Raw genomic sequence first — 8,858 nt, 5'->3', positions numbered from 1 at the left:
CACGAACTCGGAAGGAGAACAGGCCAAGCAACGAAAGATCACTGTTCTACCTCTTTTTTGATAGAAAGAATTAGTATTGCTATTCAACGTGATAATGCTGCTTGAGTCCTTGGAACTATTTCTCCTTCACATAATTTTGATGAAATCATGCATTGCCCTCATTTCAATACGGAACTGAAACAAGCCGAGATATGTGGATGTTCATTAGTCTCCTACTCCCATCAAGGTTAATTCGCAAGTGATTGATCCACCTTTTTCTTTTTCAATGCGGTCAATGGACTTAGGTCATTCTTGCCCCCCAAATATGAGTTGCAGTTCTCGTGGTCCTGGTTCCTTTTCAGTGGAAGAGCTTCATGAAGCAAGAGCCAACTCGAGCCCTCTACGAAACCCTTCATTACTTGGAAGGATGGATTGCAGCTTGAAAAATGGTTCTTATGCAGATTCTGTGAAACATGTGCTTCTTCACGAATCAGTAGATAGTTGTCCTGAAAATCTTGAGAAGAAAATTGGATTAGATAATTTACGAAACACATGCTACATGAATAGCATTTTACGAGTGTTGTCCATGACGAAGAATTTCAAGAACGAGGTTTTAATGATAAATAAGAATGTTTCCTAGCTATTCACCAAACTCGAACACTTGTTCATGCAGCTACAGTGTCGTAAGAATATATCATCTTTCCCTCCAACCGATTTCCTAGAGTCTTTGAAATCTACTAGATACTCGTTAAGACAACAACAGGATTGTTCCTAATTCTTGGGAGCAGAATCAATACTCCTGACCACTCTGGATTGAATGATTCCGTACAGTTTACCTCGTCTTGTGTTTGTAAATCTTTTGCTGAAAAAATCCTCACTCGTTCACTTTGTAGTAAATGTTCAAGAGGTAGCAAAAACGTATGTGAATTTCTGGAACTTTAACTAGCGTTTCCTAATATGACTAATGACCAATCCGTGCAAAGCTTATTGTTAAATCATCTGAAAATGGAACTTTTAACAGGTGAGGATCGACTGTATTGCCAAACATGCGCCAAACTAACTGATGACTATTATAAGAAAAGAAGTATAGCTTAGACACTAGTCAATCTAATAATAACACTGATGATCTTCAAACATGACTCAACCTCTGACGGAAGCACCAAACTCTTACGAAGGTTCGAAATAAATGAACATTTCAATCTATCAGACCATTGTTATAATCTGCATGTCATCGTTCACTGTAGTTCTGGCGTTGAATCTGGTCATTATTACGCCTTGGTCAAAGACGAAAAGGACTGGTTTAAATATAAAGACCATTTGTTCAGCTGAAATTAAATTAAATTATTCATATATTGTAAGGAATGCTAAACTCTTTAGGTGAGGTGTTTGTTCGTATCTATATTATAATATCATCATGTATAGGAATCATAGTTTTATTTTTGTTTTTCTTTTCCTTTTTATTCGTTCTCTTTTTAGGGTTAAGTCGAAGAACATTTTCCGTGATGTATTTTATTACGGACGATGAACTTCACCCTTTATTTCAATTGCTAGTTGAATATACTCGTATAGGTCATGTTGAGTTTTTGTTCTGTTCATTGAATAATAAAGGCGAAAGTATTATTATTAAATCAACTTTTTTGGTTCAGTTTGGCAGCTCCGGTCCTGTTGTTGACCTTGACGAAGACTCCTTTCTTATCTCGACGATACCATTGAATTTTGAACAATCTGTATCGTGTGGAAGTGCAATTATTTACTCATCGACAATGGTGTGCATCTTGGTCGGGGTTATATAAAACATAAACATTTTGGTGAACAGTGAGGACCGATTAAGGTAATCAACAAATACAAACTAAATTCACGAAACTTTAAAAAAATCAATCTAGCATAATAGTGTGTGTTATTTTTGAGAACGGTAAGTGAATTAATAAATGATTATTATATTCATATAACTGAATTCAGTTTGTATTCCTAAAATTCATTATGGAATTGAATCAGATATCATCCGAAGGATTCCTACATAATATCTTTGTATATGGACTGTCCTAGTTCGCACAGTCAAGCGCCAACTAGTCAAAGTCAAAACACTCTATACTTATTCAATTTAGTGACCGTACAGATATACCCTCTAGAGACTACATAATGCGAATTGCATTAAAGTGAAAATATGGAAATCTACACATTCATTTGAACCATAAATCATAAAGTTTTAACATGTCGAGAGACTAATTGCTAGCAAATGTTCTTCATAAAATGTCTATTATAGGGATATACCTGACAAATACGTCTAGACACATGCGTAATGTCTGAAGGTAGACATATTGAACATTTACTATGATTTCTACATGTTGTGTGTTTTATTATTAATGAATTATTTTTGTTTATTACCCTTTAATCTTTTAATACAGGTACTAACTACAAAATAACAATAAATCCAGTTCCCATTTATGACGATGTATCTCTGTAGTTGTTCGTAAAATACTTTTTTGCTGCGAACTGGTTTATTTTGGGCAAAAAACCCAAGAGAAATTTTTTGTTTAGAATAAAACAGGCTATCGGAAATGAATTTTTAAATGGTAAACAAATGATAAGACAAAAAGTTACATTGGAAATAAATTTTAGGGGTTGCGTTTTCCACCCCTTACAACCATGGGGTGAACCAAATAAATTACTGGCTAAGTGTCTTTTTGGTAGTAAAAAACGTCAGGTTAATTTCAATGTTGTAACTTTTTTAGTGATTGTGAAAAACATTGTTATACAAATTTTATGTACCCCCTTTAAGGGGCTGTATCTTAACAAGGGATGATCCAATGAAGTTTCTTTATATGAAAGATCCTATTTTTTTTTCGATGAGGAATCACCTCCTTGAATGTTTTATACTTATTCAGTTACACCCTGTATATTTTGTCTACATTTGCCATATTGGGATTGGCTACCATAATGAAAATAAATGAAAAATTCGATTACTCTATTTCTCGGTGTTTTATTGTGAATTCAATGAATTATCAAAAAATAACATCAAATGAACGGTTTGGCTGATTTGAACATAATACCTATAGAATACATGGGGTCTCAATTGAATAATTTTCTAAAACTGAAGAAATAGTTATTTTGTTCTGGGAATACAGGTAAATTTTATTTCACATTCGATTGGTCGCTTTGCTCAAGTTTCAATTATCTATTTTTTAACGTTAAACAGAAAATTGAAAATTTTGTTTGACTTCCTTGATGAATTTTCGTTCTATGAATTGATTGCAAGAAATAGCGCCATACAAAACAAACATAATTTTTCCTCACCAGAAAACATCAACTCATAAAACAAGTCAATAAAGGAAACCGTATGGACATCTGGGAAAACCTGAACATCCATAAATAAATGCAAAAGTCATAATTCACTTATCGAGGAACAAATACAAATCAAAATACAATAAGACCTAACATTCAATATACTCCACAAAACAATACACATTCCTAGAAACAATGAACCTAGAGAAACATCAACAGACACATCCGTTTGAAAAGAGAGGACAAATACCTGCACTAAGGCGTTCTAACCGTATAAAAGAACAAACAAGAAGATAAAACATTCAGTTTGAGTAGAGCCATGAAGATGATAGTATAGCCTACTATCGAAAGCCCTCGCATATAATAATTAGAAGATAATAAAGCTTTAAATCCTTTTTGTGAACAAATTATTATATCAAAATATTGAAAATAAAAGAAAACTAGGTTCAGAAGCGGAGCAGGCAACAGCTAGTAATTTATATTTTTACTTTAAAAATACAGTAACTGAAAAAATATGCCAACTGCACTAAGTATCCTACAGCTCGTCCTATCATGTCCGGTGGAATAGAGCTGAAAGCAGTACGAACTCTCTGCTGAAAATCTTCTTTTGTTGTTGGCATGTTATATAACCTCAAATGAAAAAATCCATTGGAGTTAAATCGGGCGATCGCGGTGGCCATGATTGAGGACCGTCTGTTCCAAACCACTGGTCGTAATAAGTTTCTTCTGAATAAATCTTCACCATCTGATGAGGTGCTCCATCATGTTGATATCAAATTTTTCGATGGTCGGTGAGCGACACTTTTTCCAATTGATCCGAATCGAGATTTTTGAAAATATCTAGGTATCGGTCACCTGAAAATAAAAATACATGTTGGTCTGTTATGTATTTTCTAGATGCTATGAATGTTTATTACACAGCTACGTTGATCCTTGATACCTTGATGCAAAATTTAAAACCACCAAAATCTGTAACGATACGAGACTGCAAGTGAAAGCGTTACATCGCAGTACAGTGAAGGTCACTACTGAGTGTATTATATACCACGAATCCCATTAATACCTAATGATATCACGTTCGAATTTAAACGATCACAGTTTTCCCTAAAAGTCTGCTTTGTCATGACAATAAACAAGTCTCAGGGGCAAATTCTCAAATTTGCGGGTATTGACTTGAGAGAACATTGCTTCTCTCGTGGACAGTTTTACGTTGCTTGCTCACGAGTAAGTTCACCCAATAGCTTGATAGTTTTAGCGCCTAATGACAGATAAGTTAAGAATATTGTGTATAAAGAAGTTTTGTAGGCCCTAATTTTTTACACACGCTAAACAAAAATAAAGCCGCAAAAACTATATCTAATTAATAATGATACTTCTTAACGCGAGAGAAGCCGCGAAGAAGTTAAAGAAATCGTGATTATTATAACCAGCACGAGCCATATTGTACCTTCTGAGAATCTGACAATAAACAACTTTATTTGTCACCAAACTGACCAAACATTGTGTTGAAAGATGGACAGCAGCCTATTAGAAATATCAACATTTCGAGAAGGTTTGGGTATAGGGAAGTGTATCATAACTAGGGCTTATTTTCATAATAGAATTGAACCTTGAGGAAAAATATGGGGGTTCTCATTTGAAAAAGTTGAGATTTTTTATTTTCTTCATTCACTTATTGGACTCTAGTTTTTGAGCACCCTGTGGATTATTCAGTGAACGTGAAAATGATGCGTGATCCGTTCAATCTTCAATTATCACGATTCACTAGCTGCATATTTTTAAAAATGACGTATGTTCGAGAGGCTGCATCTGTCACTTTTTCTAAAAAAACTCGAATAACTCGAAAACGGTTCATTTTGGAAATAGGGTATGATACCTGAGTTAGAATCTGATTCACGGGAAAAATTCAAAAATGAGGTGAAATACAGGGTATGCCATTGAAAATAACAAAGATGACGTCACTTCCGATGAAAAAGAAACGTCACCTCAACGATAATATTTCAGTTGAATTCTTCATTAGTTCTTCACCCATCCTACCAATTTTCAGAATCAGTTTTCTTTATATATATATATTGCGTTAACTCGTCAAGATATACCCTGTATACATTTGTATATAGACACAAAGATATTGAGTTATTTTAAGAGTTTTGTCAATAAATATTTATTCTACTGTGTCGGGGCAGATACTGATCGGCAGATAATGCTGTTCATTTTTCAAAATTTCAATTTTTTGCCTCTTTTCAGCTTATTACTATATGATGTTCTTGAGCAATGTTCTACCAATTTTTCTCTATGAACTCAATTTGAACCAAAGTGCTGCTGGAATGGCCCGAAAAAATAATCTGGTATTTGAATGATAGTGTTAATTAACGCTCTCTTGGACGTTGCTATGTGAAATTTCGTTTTAAAGTTCTCAGCCTCCAAGACGAAGACGAATATTCAAGTAATCCAGGTCATCATCATCATCATCATCATCATCATATGGGGATTGACCCATATTAAACTTTTCATGGGATGGCGGAAGAACTGGGCGACAGCTTCCATGCGGTTTTGATGGTTTGAAACATATTGGAAAAGTCAAAAAGTTCAAAAAGTGGATGCCCCACGATTTGAACAATCGACAGAAATTGTCACGTTTTGAGGTTGCTTTTGCGCAACCAAAAAGATCCTTTTTGGATCGAATCGTGACGTGTGATGAAAAGTGGATCTTCTACGACACAGGCACTTCTCAAAGGCGAAAATCCAACAAAAAAGAGTGAAGTGATTCACTATAACTTTCTGCAACCGGGCCAAACCCTCACAACAGAGTCCTATTGTGAGGAACTCGTCGAAATGTACTCAGCAGCCGGCACTGGTCAACAGAAGAGGTCGGATCCTGCTCCACGACAATGCCCGTCAGCACGTTCCACAAATCACTGTCCGAAAATCAAAAGAATTGAGCTGCGATGTTCTGCCTTAGCCGTCATACTCCCCAGACCTCTCGCCGACCGACAACCACTACCAAGCACTTCGATAACTTTTCCACCGGTAAAACCTTCGTCATTAAGGCAAAAACGGCCTGCATCGACTTCATCGAATCCCAAGCAGCAAATTTTTATGCTGATGGAATCAATCGACTTGTGTTACGTTGACAAAAATGCACTCATTCAAGTGACACTTATTTCGATTGCAAAGAATGAGTATTTATTGAGATATCATAGTTCAAAATAGATTCATAAAATCCTAATACATTTTGAAATTTGTAGTGTATCCGAATTGTTCAACCCTTTCTCACAAGTATCCAAATGGTTTAGAGAGACCAATCGCGTTCGCTTCTCGAACTCTCTCAAATACTGAAAAAAATTCTTCACAAATAACAAAGGAAGCACTGAGTATAGTTAGTGGGGTGCAGAAATTTAATTCATATTTATGAGGTAGACATTTCGTGCTTAGGTGCGATCATAAACCGCTCATTTGAATTTTTGGAAAGAAAAAGGGTATTCCTACTATGGCCGCTAATAGACTACAGAGATACGCTTTGTTTCTTAGTTCTTTTTTTAATAAGTATTTGCACATTTTATTAAAACAACGATAAAAATAAAATTAAAACAGCAATAGAAATTAATTGGCGCTCCGGGGCGACTTCATTGATTCCAGTGGCGCATTTGCTTTTTCGCTGCAGGAAAACCCGGAAAAACCTGCAGCACCACATCATCTGAAGATCTTGATCTAACAATGTCCTTTCTCTTATAAAACAAAATGTAGGGTGTCTCCAGAGGCTCCAATAAATTCAATGCATCGCCAGAACACTTCGTCACACGACTATCGTCAAATTTAAACCAGTCCGTTTCGTCTTTGACCAAGGCGTAATAATGACCAAATTCAACGCCAGAACCACAGTGAATCATTACTGCATGAATATTATAATAGTGGTCTGCTAGGTTGAAATGTTCATCTATTTCGAACCTTCCAAAGAGTTTCTTGCTTCCGTTAGAGGTTGAGTCTTGTTTGAAAATCATCAGTGTTATCATTAGATTGACTGGTGCCTCAGCTATACTTGTTTCCTTATAACAGTCAGTTAGTTTGGCGCATGTTTGGCAATACAGTCGATAATCACCTGTTAAAAATTCCATTTTCAGATGATTTAACAATAAGCTTTGCACGGACTGGTTATTAGTCATATTAGGAAAAGCTAGATGTAGTTCCAGAAATTCACATAAGTTTTTGGTACTTCTTCAACATTTACCACAAAGTAAACGAGTGAGGATTTTTCCAGCAAAAAATTTACAAACACAAGTCGAGATGGGGTGTACGGAATCATTCAGTCCAGAGCGGTCAGGAGTATTGATTTTGCTATTATTTTGCACACGAAAACTTTTCAACAAGAACCCCAAGAATTCGGAACAATCCTCTTGTTGTCCTAACGAGCATCTAGTGGACTTCAAAGACTCCAGGAAATCGGTTGGAGAAAAAGATAATACCTTCTTACGAAACTGCAGCTGCGTGAACAGGTGTTTGTGTTTGATAAATAAGTAGGAAACATTCCCGTTCTCGTTCATCATTAGAACTTCGTTCTTTGAATTCTTCGTCATAAACAACACTTGTAAAATGCTATTCATATAGCAAGTGTTTCCTAATTTATCAATTCTTCTCTAAATTTTCAGGACTACTATATATCTACTGATTCGTAAGGAAGAACATGTTTCACAGAATCTCCATAAAAACCATTTCTCAAGCTGCTATCGATCCTTCCAAGTGGAGAAGGGTTTTGTAGAGGGATCGATTCGACTCTTGTTTCATGAATCTCTTCCACTGAAAGGGAACTAGTTCTACGAGGACTGCAACTCATATTTGGGGAGCAAGAATGACCTGAATCCACTGACCGCACTGAAAAAGAAGAAGGTGGATCAATCACTTGTGAATTAACCTTGATAGGAGACTGATGAATATCTCGGCTTGTTTCGAAGAGGTTTCAGTTCCGTAGTGAAATTAGGGCAACGCATGATCTCATCTAAATTATGTGAAGGGGGGATAGTTCCAAGTACTGAAGCAGCATTGCCACGTTGAATAGCAATATAGCAACTTGTGAAATCACTGACAATATAGACGAAACTCTAGCCAACTTCAACAGAGTCGTTTTGCAAGGAGCTGTGATTGCTATTGGAAAAACTTCTTTTAACCCTAAACATATTTCGGTTCCCTGGTGGAGCAATGAATGCAAACAGGCAATACGTGATAGTAAAAGAGCATTCAACAAATGTAAACGATACAAAACTACAGAAAATATAATTGAGTTCAAAAAACTCATAGCAATATCAAGAGTAACAATCAAGAATGCTAAGAGGATTTCATGGGGACAGTATATTTCGAGTATCAATAGCTCAACACCTATGACCCAAGTATGGAAAAAGGTGAGGAGTATATCGGGAGCTAATACTTACCAAGGAATCAATATCTTGAAAGTGGATAACCGAACTGTATCAGATAAACAAGAGATTGCGGAGACTCTGGCAGAAATGTATAGAGAAAACTCATCTTCCTCCCATTATGACGAATCATTCTTAGCAAAAGGAAGAGGAAGTTGAAATACCCATCGTCATAGACTATGAGGACACCTT

At 35.9% G+C, this 8,858-nt stretch overlaps 1 protein-coding gene and 1 long non-coding RNA gene across 3 annotated transcripts in view; one reads left to right on the top strand and one right to left on the bottom strand.

Annotated features, from left to right (window-relative positions):
- Nucleotides 1–1,659: 1,659 nt before the first annotated feature.
- LOC141481861 (cytochrome P450 6a2-like) overlaps nt 1,660–8,858 on the top strand; it is a 33,984-nt gene continuing 26,785 nt past the window's right edge. Inside the window, exon 1 of one of the 2 annotated variants that reach the window (XM_074174171.1) lies at nt 1,660–1,810. The gene's annotated coding sequence lies outside the window, so the exon portion shown is untranslated. Of the gene's footprint in view, nt 1,892–8,858 lie in introns of both variants that reach the window. The other variant, XM_074174172.1, reaches the window with a different exon arrangement.
- On the bottom strand, nt 3,707–4,286 carry LOC141481863 (uncharacterized). The gene is made up of 2 exons (XR_012465220.1): nt 4,179–4,286; nt 3,707–4,116 (listed from the first exon to the last, which is right to left on the bottom strand). It is a non-coding gene; the product is annotated as an uncharacterized lncRNA (long non-coding RNA).

Source organism: Leptinotarsa decemlineata, unplaced genomic scaffold (genome assembly GCF_025532065.1).
Source record: "Leptinotarsa decemlineata unplaced genomic scaffold, Ldec_3_MD MMD2_tig00000505_RagTag_RagTag, whole genome shotgun sequence".
Classification (NCBI taxonomy): Eukaryota; Metazoa; Arthropoda; class Insecta; order Coleoptera; family Chrysomelidae; genus Leptinotarsa; species Leptinotarsa decemlineata.
Note: the sequence above shows the minus strand (reverse complement) of the source record. Positions and strands in the feature narration are given on the sequence as shown.